General features: G+C 37.2%; 1 long non-coding RNA gene across 1 annotated transcript; it reads left to right on the forward strand.

The window, feature by feature from the left end:
- The first annotated feature begins 5927 nt into the window (after window positions 1-5927).
- LOC138872037 (uncharacterized) lies at window positions 5928-8748 on the forward strand. Its single transcript, XR_011400453.1, has 2 exons — window positions 5928-6050; window positions 8463-8748. It is a non-coding gene; the product is annotated as an uncharacterized lncRNA (long non-coding RNA).
- Window positions 8749-14558: the final 5810 nt, after the last annotated feature.

Below are 14558 nucleotides of genomic sequence, written 5' to 3' on the forward strand. Positions count from 1 at the left end.
GACTGTTTGAGACCGGTCCGTTTGAACCAGACCGTTTGGCTCATTAGGCCTGTGGTCTCGCGGGCCCGGGCAGGCCCAGGCTGGGCCGGCCCACAATACAACCCTATGTTAGAAAGCTTTTTCAAAAACTTCAGCTTATATAGTGTTAAAGTTTTTAAAAATGAACTAAATAACTTCAGCTCTAGAGCTGAAGTTCGACAGTTACAAAACAAAAACTTCAGCTCTAGAGCTGAAGTTCGCTAGTTACAAAAACAAAAACTTCAACTCTAGAGCTGAAGTTCACGAGTTACAAAACAAAAACTTCAGCTGAGCTCTAGAGCTGAAGTTCGCTAGTTACAAAACAAAAACTTCAGCTCTAGAGCTGAAGTTCGCCAGTTACAAAAACAAAAATTTCAGCAATTACAAACAAAAACTTCAGCAAATAGAGAACAAAACTTTAGCTACTTTGCTTAAGTTCAGCAATTACAAACAAAAACTTCAGCACACTTGCTACTTCAGGCCCGTCTACTAGAATGCTGAAGTTTTGCGTAATTGTCTTTGCTACTTCAGCCTCGTATGCTGAAGTTATGCGAAAAAGCGGGTACGCTTGCAATTTTTTGCAAAGCGGGCACAAGTTAAAACGTGACACAAAAAAGTATAGATGCAAATGCCCCGTGATTTTTTAGCTATTTTCACACAGATTAAGAAATCCACCTTTTAATATTAATTAGCAATGAAATTGACCATATTAACCTTTACTATCTCATCACATAAACACTCCTAACACATACTCCAACACAATTTACTCCAAGAGCAATGTAGGAAAAAAATAATTAATTCGTTCTTAAAATCTGGAAAAATTACTTATTTTGGACTACAAAACAAAGGCCAAAAAATCACTTATTTTGGACCTGAGGGAGTAACTGACATGATAATTAGACAGTCATTCATTGTACCTTACCATTGATTCTTGCACCAAAAAAAAAAAAAAAACTTACCGTTGATTCATATCACATTGATAATTACTAGTGACGAGCTATCTAACTTCAATAAGTGCAACTGTTTGCAGACAAATTAGTTGTAAGTCATTACTTTCCAAGTAAATTTGGCCATATGATCCTAGCTAGGTTAAATATATTCCAAGTTATCTTTTTTGGCGTTCGTTATCCGTATTGAGTCGAAAAATTTCGCGTTAGGGGTAAAATGCAACCCCCAGACCTTTAAAAAGAATTTAATCACTTATTTGCGGTTTAAATATAATTTTAGTCTAAAGTAATGAACGCATGCCACCTCAAGTCAAATTGGATTGGTGCACTGTACTCTCGGCATATACAACTTAAATATTAATTAGACTGATGGCTCTTAATCTTCTCGCTATGATATAAACGTGGTGGAAAACATCACGATTCATAAATGTTGTGCTACTGTCCTGTCCCAAAAATAAATACTGCGAAGTACTACTCATACTAGTACTAACATAGCCCTACCTGTAGATTAATTGATATTAGAATGGGCATACCCCTACCTGTAGATTAATAACCAAAATGAGAAAACATATGACAAAGGAATAGTTATAATGAATCATAAATCCGATCCTTGAATTTCTGTTGTTTGGTGTTTTTTGTGACAGTTGTTATATCCACGTACAAAATTTTAGGTTCCAACTTCCTTCCCCATTTTGTCTGAAGTTTATCAATATTAGACACCAGTCAAATAATTTTAAAAAATTAGACACATCTTAATACTAAATTAAAATTTGAATATTGGGTGAAATTTTCACAAAATAATTAGGTCGAATTGCCAGATTTTGAGCCGTTAACAAAAGTTTAGCCACTTTTATTGTTATGTGAATTCAGTTGAAATGTAACGATCCGGCCGATCGTTTTGAGAATTTAAATCCCGTTCGGCGGCATATGTCTTGAGCAGCTTCGTATTTTGTTTTATAACTTGCGTGCGTGGTCTAGTTTAGTTATCGGGTGATTCGGAGTCAACTTGGAAGAACGATTCTAGTTTTGGAAGCTTAAGCAGTAAGAGTTGACCGAAATTTGATTTTTATGTAAACCACTCCGGAATAGATTTTGGACTTAGAAACCTCCTTTTGTCTCACCTCGAATTGTGTGCGCAGTCCGGACACGTTTCCGGAAAGCTCTTATGTGAAATCTAAGTAAAATAAGGAAATTGGCCTTTAAAATTAATTAAAGTTGACCTTAATCAACATTCTTGGTAAACGGACTCGGACCCGTGATCCGACAGTCTCGTAGGGTCCGTAATAAAATATGGGACTTGGGCGTATGTCCGGAATCGAATTCCGAGGTCCCAAGCCCGAGAAATTTTTTTTAAAGAAAATTGTTTGCTAGAAAATATAAAGGCTTTTAGAAGTAAATTGATATAATTTTTTGATGGTACCGGGCTCGTATCTTGGTCTTGAAGTGCGGTACTAGTTTAAAATAATAATTAAGTTTAATATGTGAAATTCAATAAAGATCGGAATTGATTTGGTATAAATTGGGCGTATAGTTGAGAAAATAGAAATTTTGATTTTCTTGAGTGATTTCATGAACTTGAGGTTTAATTCATAGTTGTTGATGTTATTTTGAGGATTTGATCGCACGAGGAAGTCCGTATGATATTTTTGGACTTGCGTGCATGTTTGGTTTGGAGCCCCGAGGGCTCAGGTGAGTTTTGGATAGGCCACGAAGTGAATTTAGACTTAGAAAATAACTGTTACAGGTTCAGAGAAGTTGCAGGTCTCTAAAATGAGCTTCGCGGTCCGCGATGAATCTTCGCGACCACGGTGGGGTCTTCACGATCACGGTGGGGTTTTCGCGGTCAGCGGTAAACAAGGCCATATCTTTGTGGCCGTGCTCGATATTTCGCGGTCCGCGGTAGAGCTCCGCGGCCGCGGTAGAGCTCCGCGGCCGCGGTCATTTTTATGCGGTCAGCGGTGAGGATCTAAGAGGGGTATATATAAACGAGACTTTTCATCCATTTTTCACTTTTCAAAACCCTAAAACATAAGAGGTGATTTTCAAAACACTCTTTCTTCCCCAAAACACAAGTAAGTGATTTTAACTCATTTCTTTCACTCCTTAACTTCTTTTTACAAGATTTCATCCTAGAATATAGGGTTTTCATGGTGGAATTGGGAATTTTGGGTAGAACCTAAATATAGAAATTGGGGATTTAGACCTCAAATTGAGGTCTGATTCCAAAACCAATTGTATATCTGGGCTCGGGGGTGAATGGATAATCGGATTTTGATCCGAATTTCGGGTTTGGACCAAGCGGACCTGGGGTCGATTTTTGACTTTTTGGGGAAAACAAGGGAAAATCTATTTTCATGCATTGGAATTGGTTTATTTAGCAATTATTAACGTTATTAAGTAAATTATGGCTAGATACAAGCGGGTTGGTGGTGGAATCAAGAGGTAAAGCGGTAGTTGAGGCTTGATTGTGTTTGTGGCATTGAGGTAAGTGTTTGGTCTAACCTTAACTTGAGAGAATAGGAGTTGTGGTCTTATTTTCTATGTGTTAATTGTTGAGTACGACGTATAGGTGTGGTGACGAGTATCTATACGTCGGTGTCAAGCATGATTGTGAGTCTTATACTATGATTGTTGTGACTCCGTTATGTATTGTCCATGCTTAACATGATGACTTCTAATGTTGAACAAGGATCATGGAAGTATTCTTGGTAATTGAACATTTGAGAGCATCAGTTCAAGTTGAGAATTAAGTTGTGAAATAATTGTGAAAAAGAGAAGAGGTTTATGATATTGCTTCCCTTGCGGTGATATTATTGCTCATGATAGTGTTTCCCTTGCAGGGATATTGTTGGTCATGATATTGTTTCCCGTGCCGGGATATTATTGTAATACTATTGTTCCCTTGCCGGGATTCTATTGTGATTTTATTGATTCCCTTGCCCGTATTTCTTTGTGATTGTTGCTTGGATAAGGAAGAGTGTAAAAGCATGAAGGGTGATACCGTGCGTGATATTTGTGAGTGATTGTTAATGCATGAAGGATGATGTCATGCCGATATTGTAAATGTAAAAACACGAAGGGTGATGTCGTGCCATGATATGGGTGATAATGCATGAAGGATAATGTCGTGCCATGATTATGTGAGGTAAAAGCACGAAGGGTAATGACGTGCCGAATATATTGATTCTTATGTTGAGAACAAGAGTAAAAGCACGAAGGGTGATGTCGTGCACCTGTTATTGTTTCTCCTTATTCTTGCTTATAGTTGAATTTTGGTGTTCCGTATGCTTCTTTACTGAATTTCTGTTTGTACATGATATTCCCCCGAGCATGTTTCCCCTTCCCATATTTAACTGCTAGTTTATGTCGTTTTTATTTGAGATATATGATATAACTGCACAGGTTTGTTTGATAGTCTTGTCCTAGCCTCGTCACTACTTCGCCGAGGTTAGGCTCGACACTTACCAGCACATCGGGTCGGTTGTGCTGATACTACACTCTGCACTAAGTGCAAATCCCAGTGCTGGAGCATTTGGACCACAGAGAGGTTGTTGCCCTCAGTCCAGCGGAGACCCGAGGTAGACTTGCAGACGTCCGCAGGTTTTGGCGTCCCCTTCTATCTTTTCCATACTGTTTTTATGTACTTCAGGGACATATTTGTATCTATCTTTCACGACCACTGTTTGTAGTATTCGTAGACAGTCCGTGACTTTGTGACACCAATTCTGGGTAGAGTTGTATTGTTGGACTTCTCTTGCACTAGTATTTGGTTAAACTATTAGATTTCGTCTTCCGCATTTCTATTTATTATGGTTATTCCGTTGTTGATCACATGTTAATTCGTAACCGTTAAAAAGTAAAGGAAAAAGGGTAATAAATCTAAAATACTCGGCTTGCCTAGCTTTCACGAGTAGGCATCATCACGACTCCCGAGGGTGAAAAACTCGGGTCGTGACATTCGTAGGGTAATTTGAATCATTTTGGCGAAAGTTGGAAAAGTTGAAGTTTGGAAGGTGGAGAGGTTTGACCAAGAGTTGAATTTTGTGATATCGAGGTCGGAATGCGATTCTGAGAGTTGGAACAACTCCGTTATGTCATTTGAGACTTACCTGCAAAATTTGACGTCATTCCGGGTTGGTTTGATAAGAGGTTTTGCAGCGAGTTTTAAAAGTTGGAAAATTTGAAAGTTCATAAGTCTGATTCATCGTGTGATTCATAGTTTTGACGTTGTTTGATGTGATTTAAGGTTTCAAGCATGTCCGCGTTATGTTTTGGGACTTATTGGTATGTTCAGACGTGGTCCCGAGGGGCTCAGGTGCGTTTTGAGTAAGTTTTGGTTGTGTTGCGCTCGTTTTTTATGTTTCGACTTCGTTTCTTCCAGCATAAATGGTACCAGATTAAGCAAATGAGCTCCAATATATATTTTGATTGAAGCATTGGATCAATATCGTAATTACGGAGCCATAGCAAAAAAAAAAAGTCGAATTTGGACATCGTATGAGGAAGTTATGCTCATTTTAGTGTCGGAGAAGAGAGCTGGTACTGGTGCTTTGCAGATGCGAAGTTGGGTCCGCATCTACGACCCTGCAGGTACGAAAATTGGTCAACAAAAGCAGAAATTACAGCTGGAAATGCATAGGTGCGGATTTTTTTGTCACAAAAGCGAAAATCGCTCAGTATAAAAAAATCAGACCGTGTTATTTTGGTATTTCGAGCATATCTTGAGTTCTAGAGCTCTGATTGAGGTGATTTTTGCGGGAGACCCTCGGCTCAAAAAACAATAGGAGATGATATGTATGTCTTTTAACTTTATTCATAAAACATCTTAATGTTACTTGAGAATCCTAGCATTTGGTGTATTTAAATTTATACTTTATAATATGTATCCAATACCTATTTTTAATAAATCAACTTGCAAAATAAGCATGCGTGGCAGATGGCGTTAAATGCACTTCCTTCCTCGAAAACCATCTTAAAATTACAATGATGCCCGCATTCGCAGAGCCCAAAGAATTTTTGGGAGCGCGAAGCTTCTTGCCGTTCATCTGTCTATCTCGCTGGCGTTCTTCTAGTATTTTCAAGGGGGTCAGTATCTAACTATAATTTTTGTATTTTAGTATGATTACAGAAGTTCATTTTTGAATTAATCCATATTTTGATGGGAGAATTAGGGGTTTTTATCTTCTAAAGAGAATAATTAGGTTTTGAAAATCGATTCAGAGTCGGAATTGGATGAAATTAGTATGGTTGGACTCGTAATTGAATGGATTTTTAGATTTTGTAAATTTTGTTGGGTTCCAAGGTGCGGGCCCCGGGGTCGACTTTAGGGTTGATTTTTTGTTTTTGATAAAGATTGAAGCTTTATTATCTAGAATAGTCTCTTATGAGTTTTATTTATGCTTTGAAGTTATTTTGGTTAGATTTGAGTCGTACGGAGGTTATTTCACTCGAGAATTTCATTTTAGAGTAGCGGTCTAGCTTCTTTGAGGTAAGTATCTTGCCTAATCTTGTGTGGGGAACTACCCCTTAGGATTTGAGTCATTTATGCTAATTGTATCATGTAAAGTCCATGTACGCGAGGCGACGAGTACGTGCGAGAGATTATTTGTGGAAAATAAACACTTTAGGGCTCGTAGATCCTTATGTTCATTAGATATAAAGTTGTTTTATTATGTTAAGTTTTCCTATTTACTAGTTTCACCTCTATGTGTTTTATTTGAAATTAATTGCTTCATATTCCACTCTTATTGTCTATTCGACTCTTGTGTGCCTTAACTAAAGTTGTTGCCTCTTCGATTTTCATTCTATCCTTTCCTAACTCCTTATCTTTATTTGAAATTATTATAATCTCTTCTGTAATTGTTTATCCTTATTCGGAATTATCGACTGTGATAACTCCCTTGTTGTTGAATTACACTTATGTGGAGGTCATTGCTACACATTATCTCTTCCTTGTTGAGATATTGCTAGGTGTATCCTTATTTTCTGTTGTGTCTTTCCTTGTGAGTTTGTTTCTTCCGTTTCTTTGAGTTTTGGAATTTCTGAGTTGATTTATTTGTCATACTCTTGTGTTATTGTCATTGTTGATGGTGTACTTGTTGTTGTGGTGCATGAGGTTTCTATCATGCAGTTGTTATTGTGATGCACGAGGTTTTTGTCGTGCGGTTGTTATTGTGATACACGAGGTTTCATGTTCCATTCTTATTGTCTATTTGCCTCTTGTGTGCCTTAACTGAAGTTGTTACCTCTTCGATTGGCATGCTATCCTTTGCTAACTGCTTATCTTTATTTAAAATTATTATAATCTCTTCTATAATTGTTTATCCTTATTTGGAATTATCGACTCGTGATAACTCCCTTGTTGTTGAAGTGCACTTATGTGGAGGTCATTGCTACACATAACTCCCTTGTGATAACTCCCTTGTTGTTGTGATGCACGAGGTTTCTGTCGTGCGGTTGTTATTGTGATGCACGAGGTTTCTGTCGTGCGTTTGTTATTATGATGCGCGAGGTTTCTATTGTGCGGATGTTATTGTGTTGCACGAGGTTTCTGCCGTGCTATTATTACTATTGATATTTGCACATGTGACGTGACAAGGCGGGCTATAGATGTGGGTTGCTCATATGGCGAGACAGGGTGGGAACATTATTATGCATGTGTGGCGAGACAAGACGTGCATTTACTTTATTATTGTGCACGTAGCGAGACAAGGTGGGCTATGTTAGGGATTGATTTGTGATGACTTTTGATGGCCTAGGTGTATTCTTTTTATTGATATTTGTGTAGTGGCGCACTTACCTATGTGAATTTTATCTTGCGGAAAATTGTGGAGAAATATTTTACGTGCTGTCCATTTTCCCTATACTTACTAGCTGGCATGAACTATGATAGAACACTTGCACAAGCATACACGTAGTTATCACTCTTATCGGTTAAGAGGATGGATCTTGATACTGTTGAGTAATGATGCACACCCTTATCTACTTGTTTTATATGTGAGAGTGGCTCTATTGGCACGTGAGTCGTCAGTGCGGTTATAAATTTGTAATGAAGGAACAGGATGCCAACTGTTTAAGGTTCTGGAATTTAGACCCGTGACTTGTGGATATTCTGAGGTTTGGTACCTCGTGATGATTATTGGATAAAATTTGATGTGAAAGTGATTACTCTCATCCAGTTGCTACATGTTCTTCTTTTAAATTGTGATCGCCGGATTTAGTCTGTGTTCAGCTTACTTTACCGTGTTATTACTTATTGTGTTCCGCTGCTAGTTATTGTTTCTATTTCTTATTGCAAGTACCATATTATCGTTGTCATTATGCATAGTTTTATAGAGATATCATACTCTGTTAGTTCTCCACTTAGACTTGTTTAGGTTATCTAGTCCAGTAGGTGTCTTGACTGTCCCTCGTACTATTCCACTGAGGTTATTTTTGATACTTACCGGGTACCACTGTGGTATACTCATATTACGCTTCTGCACAATTTTTGTGCAGATCTAGGTATTTCGAAATTAGTTGATCGTTAGCTAGCTGTGTGGATTGTTGCTGTGGAGACTCAAGGTAAACCTGTTGCTGCGTTCGCAGGCTTCGGAGTCACCTTCTAGTTTTTGTATTGGACTATTTATCTTTATTTCGGAAGAGTTGTATTTAGAGGTTTTTTATCAAAAACTTTGTAGAACTTATGACTTGTACTACTGGTTTAGGGAGTGTAAAGTTGTATAAAGACTTCTAGTTTGAAATTTTTAGATGTTAGTTATATATTATTGTTATTTCAGTTAAATGTTAGTCTTATCTAGTCCCTAAGACTACGTGCCATCACGGTACTCAATGGAAAGAAATTTGGGTCGCAACATGAAACCATCAAAAGTGCTCTATCTGTCGCTAACTGTGGAGCATGCTCGAGGGGCGTCAGATTCAAATTACTATATACATTATCTATAGTTATCCTTCAAATTTCTGAGAATGAACGTGTAGTTTATATCTGTTGTAGTATTGAGCCTCCTGAAATCCAAAAACTCATATTGCCTGCTAGTATCACTTCAGGGCAGGGGCGGCGCAAGGGGCAGAAGGAGGTCCACCAGGAACTCTAAACCTGAATTTTATGCTTTCTGTATATAAATAGTATATTAAATTTTCTTTACACAACTCAAATGTTCAGCTTAGTGGTTAAGGGAATTTACTTTCTCTACGGTGTTAATATAGGTCTTTTGTTCGAGGACCACTAACTGAAAATATTAATATTAATATTAAAAAGTAATTCATCTACTATATATTTTTTCTTATTAGTGCTTTGTTATGTTTTGATTGAAAATTTGTATTTGAACATGAAGTATATCGTTTTATACTTTTAGTTAGGATCTTTTCTTTAATAGTTATTTTTTCAATCTAATTTTTTGTTTAATGTAAGTATGATTTTTAATATTTATTTTTTTTTGCTCTTTCTTCCTTTAAATGGCTTTTGCACTAGCATTTTATTTATATTTTTTCTTTTGAAAAAAAAGAAGAAAAAAAATATTTCAAAACAACGTACTACCGCATTAGTTTTGATCTGACATAACTGTTACTTTAATGTGACAATAGTTTAATTTATATTTTGATTTTCAAAAAATTATGAACTAGTTTGACGAAATTTTTTATCGTCCACTTCTTTAAAATTTTGAATCCTCCTTGCCTAAAATCCTAGATCTGCCACTGCTTCAGGGTGCATTGAGAATGGGCATGTAATTTGAGCTAGAAACTCAGACATTGCCTGCTAGTGTGACACTCTTGTCTTTTCTAGTTTCTCAACATATTCATCTCTAACCTAACTAATCTGCAATCTTCAACTTTCGCATTCTCCTAATTTCTTATTCTTTCTAAACAAACAATAAATTAAGAATATTTCAAGACGGTATCTTATGCTATCAAAATTTATAATCTAGTTGTATGAGTAAGAATTTCACACACAATATAAGTATGAGTTTGATTCTCCTATTCAGGGACGAAACTATAGCCAGCGAAGCATGATCAGTTAACATCATTCGTTGAAAAATTATATTATATAGATATAAAGTAAAATATTATTTTTCATACATATACCAAATGTTGAACACGCTTAGCAAAACTTCTAGCTTCGCCAATACTGCAACTATTCATTCCTAAATTTCACAATTATAGATGTTGCCACACGAGAATAGATGGAGAGACAAAAAATAACATAGGATCAGAGAGGCGGAGCTAGGACTTGATGTTTATGGATTCGGAATTCTAGTCCTCTTAATTTACTGGGTTCTAAATTAATAATTTTGTACATATTCAATAAATTTCTCAAGACAACTATAGAATTTGGACCAAAGTTACTGGGTTCGATCGAAGCCGTAACTTAAAGGCTAGCTACTTCCCCGCATAGGATATGAAATCCTTGTTGATCCTTATCTCGTCTTGCTCAGCGAACCAACTTCAAACCGTGCATTATTTGGCTTTTATAATTAGCAGTTTAAATATTAACAGTTACTAATATTTAAAGTAACAGTTAATATAAATATTGGTTTCGTACATACCATGTGATATGTGATTTGATTGAAAATTTTCTTGTATGAAAACAACTGGGGGTAGTTGGCGAGGGGAATAATGAGTATTGTATTACATCTCATATTTATGGTAGTTACAAGTTGAAAGCTGATTTAAATCAATGAAATAAACATGTGTACAAGTATGTCTGAGTTAATTAAGGTTTCCAATAATATTGCTATATCTTTTACTTTTAACAGTTTGGTACTTAGTAGTCTGACTAATTCAGATTAATCGGATTAATGATTTGTGCGTTGGTGCATAGAGTCTAATAAAGGAGGTGTTAAGGTCAGAGATTGGATAACAATGGCGGATCTGTATTAAGTTTTTCAGAGAGAAAAATGAGAGAAGAACTTTGGGTAAAATTTTCTGTATTCCATAATAATCTTTTCGTGCCTCTAGAATGTTCCCTAGCCTATGTATATACAATGGGCTTGGTTTCTACTACAAAGAGCTATACCAAAAAAAAAACTACAGGGAAATAATTACAATGGGTCGTGGCCCAATACACTACTGGCCAATTACACATGTGGCCCAAATCAACTACAAATGTATTCCAAATGTATCATGTAACTCCAGCACCCCCACCCCTCAAGTTGGAGGGTGGGCACACACCCAACTTGCTAGACAATAGGCGATGCTGCAAACCTGTCAAGGACTTAGTAAAAATATCAGCCATTTGCGAAGAAGTAGGAACATGAGAGAGAGAAATAAGCCCATCAGCCAACTTGGTGCGGATGAAGTGACAGTCGACCTCAATATGTTTAGTATGCTCATGAAAGACAGGATTTTTGGCTATATGAATGGCCGCTTGGCTGTCACACAAAAGTGGAACAGGAGTAGTAATAGGTACGCCCAGATCAGTCAACAAACGAACAAGCCAAGCTAACTCTGCAACCACCTTACTCATTGCCCGATATTCAGCTTCAGCGGAAGATAAAGATAAAATGGGCTGCTTTTTAGACTTCCAACTTATGAGGTTGCCCCCTAAATGAATGCAAAACCTAGAAACAGACCTTCTAGAAGTAGGGCAAGCAACCCAATCACTGTCACAGCTAGCCAACAAAGAGAAGTCAGAAGAGTTGTTAAGAAAAACCCCATGATCAAGTGTACCCTTCAAATATCGCAAGACATGTAGAGCACCAGACATGTGTGTAATTCTAGGAGCCTGGAGGAACTGGCTAAGGTGCTGGACAGAGAATGATAAATCAGGCCTAGTGTGACTCAAGTAATTCAACTTACCAACTAAACTTCTATATTTATCAGGTTCAGGCAACAAGTCCCCAACATCAGCATGCAGTTTAAGTGAAATGTCTAAAGGGCCAACAACTTCAGAAACATCAGAACAATTATTTTCAGCAAGCAAATCATGTATGAACTTCTTTTGATGCAAGATAATACCTAAGGAATGATGAAGAACCTCAATACACAAAAAATAATGAAGGACTCCCAAATCTTTAATTCTGAATTGGGCATCCAAAAATGACTTGAGAGCTGAAATCTCAGACAAATCATCACCAGTGAGGATGATGTCATCCATATAAACAGCAAGAAAAATAGTAGAAGATGGAGAATTCTTAACAAATAATGAATAGTCATTCAATGAGTGAATATACCCTTTGGTGCAAAGAGCTTGTGATAACTTTGCATACCACTGTCGAGAAGCCTGTCTAAGACCATAAACGAATTTCTGAAGCTTGCATACCAAGGGAGCAGAACTGGAAGTTGAAGGAACTGAAAGCCCTGGGGGAATTTTCATGTTGACCTCTTCATCTAGGTCACCATGTAGGAAGGCATTTTTGACATCTAATTGAAATAAAGGCCAGTTGTTCTTAAGTGCAACAACAATCAAGCATCTGACAGTGCACATCTTGACAACGGGTGAGAAGGTTTCATAGAAATTAATCCCTTCTACCTGAGTTTCCCCTCTAACTATCAATCTAGCTTTAAACCTTTCCACACTACCACCTGCTCTATATTTAATTTTGTACACCCATTTACAACCTATGGGTTTCTTGCCAAAAGTTAATTCAACAATCTGCCAAGTCTTATTTGCCTCTAAGGCTTCAAACTCTTTGGCCACAGCTTCTTGCCAATCAGGGCTGGCAGCAGCCTGAGTGTAAGAATGAGGCTCTACTAGTGCATGTTGTGTAGCAGAAAAGGAGGAAGGAGTAGAGGAGGAAAGGGAAGAGGGAAGTTGTACAACATAGTCCTTCAAGTGAGAGGGTATGTGGTGTGTTTTAGAACTTTTTCTAATCACAGGAGATGGATGAGGTTGAGGTTCTGATTCATGTATTGGGAAGGTGGGCTGAACATGATCATGTTCAGGTGGTGAAGAAATATCAGGACCAGGAGCAGGATCAATTGGAAAGTAAGGTGCAGGTGAATTTGAACTATGTAGATTAGAATGTGTATCAAAAGAGTGTATGGGAAAGGATGTTGGAGTAGTAGAAGAAGAAGTAGAGTGTGTCAAGTGATAGGGGAATACAGATTCATGAAAAATGACATCTCTGGAGTACAAAACTGACTTGGTATTTAAGTTGAAGAGTTTGTAACCCTTTTTAGCATAGGGATACCCAATAAAGACACAAGGGGAAGCTCTTGGCTGAAACTTGTCTCTATTGCATTTAGGTACAGTAGCATAACATAGACAACCGAAAGGTTTCAAGTAAGAGTAAGAAGGTGGACTACCATAAAGAAGTTCAAATGGTGTCTTGTTGTGTAAAACTGAAGAGGGAAACCTATTGATAAGGTAAGTTAATGTTAAAACACAATCACCCCAAAATTTGGTAGGAAACTTGGATTGAAACAATAAGGCTCTTGAAGTTTCAAGTAAATGCTTGTGTTTTCTTTCTACCACCCCATTCTGTTGTGGGGTGTGAGGACAAGTTGTTTGATGGATTATTCCAGTGTCAGAAAAGAACTGAAGAGCTGAATTAGAAGATCCAAGCTCTAAGGCATTATCACTTCTGATGACTTTTACAGAAAGTTGCAATTGTGTTTTAACCAATGTTATAAATGCCTTAATTAAGCTAAAAGCATAGCTTTTGGAGCGTAGCAAATGCGTCCAGGTTGTCCTACTGTAATCATCAACTATGGTCAGAAAGTATCTTGCTCCAGAATATGATTGAGTGCGGTAGGGACCCCAAGTATCTACATGTAGAAGTTGAAACAGTGCATTAGAATGAGTAGAGTTGTTTGGAAATGACATTCTAGGTTGTCTTGCTAAAGGGCAAATAGGACAAATAAAGGACTGGTTTGCTGATAAAGAAGAAGAAATATAAGGTATATTTTTCATTTGTGCAAAAGGAACATGACCCAGTCTATGATGCCAAAGAACATCATTTTTATTTATATGTTGGTTACTGTTACAATTTGGTAATGAAACAGGATCATGAAGAGAATTCAGAACATCTACATGTGCATTCAAAGAGAAATTATGTACTTCAGCTATTGTATCAAAACTAGAAATAGATGAATCAGAAACAACAGGAGAAGGAATAGGTTGTTTAATACTGTCCATCACATTTTGGGAAGTAGATGCAGGGGAAGTAGGTTGGTTGAAGTAAAATTTGTATAGTCCATGGTCCATTCTACCAAGCTCTAGAAGCTTCTTCATAGAATGGGTCTGTAGAAGTATACAAGATTGGAATGTGAATAAAACATAACATCTGAACTGATCAGTCAGTTTACTTACTGAAATCAAATTATAGTGGAAAGAAGGTATGTATATAACATGATGAAAGTGAAAGAAGGCAACAAAGTAAGAGATCCAGTACAAGTAACTTTCACTTTGTAACCATTAGGCAAAGAAACTAGATAAGGGATAGGTAGAGGAGTAATATTGAAAAGAAGGTTCTTATTTGAAGTCATATGGTCAGTGGCCCCAGAATCCACTATCCATATCCTTCCAGCTACATTAGTCAACATGCGCACATTAGAGGTACCATTCAGACACATAGGTAGGGAAGAAGAACTACCAGCAAAGTTTGTTGAACCCATGATGACAGGTTGAGATGATGATTCGTTGAGACCAGATTG

Source organism: Nicotiana sylvestris, chromosome 6, assembly GCF_000393655.2.
Source record: "Nicotiana sylvestris chromosome 6, ASM39365v2, whole genome shotgun sequence".
NCBI lineage: Eukaryota > Viridiplantae > Streptophyta > Magnoliopsida > Solanales > Solanaceae > Nicotiana > Nicotiana sylvestris.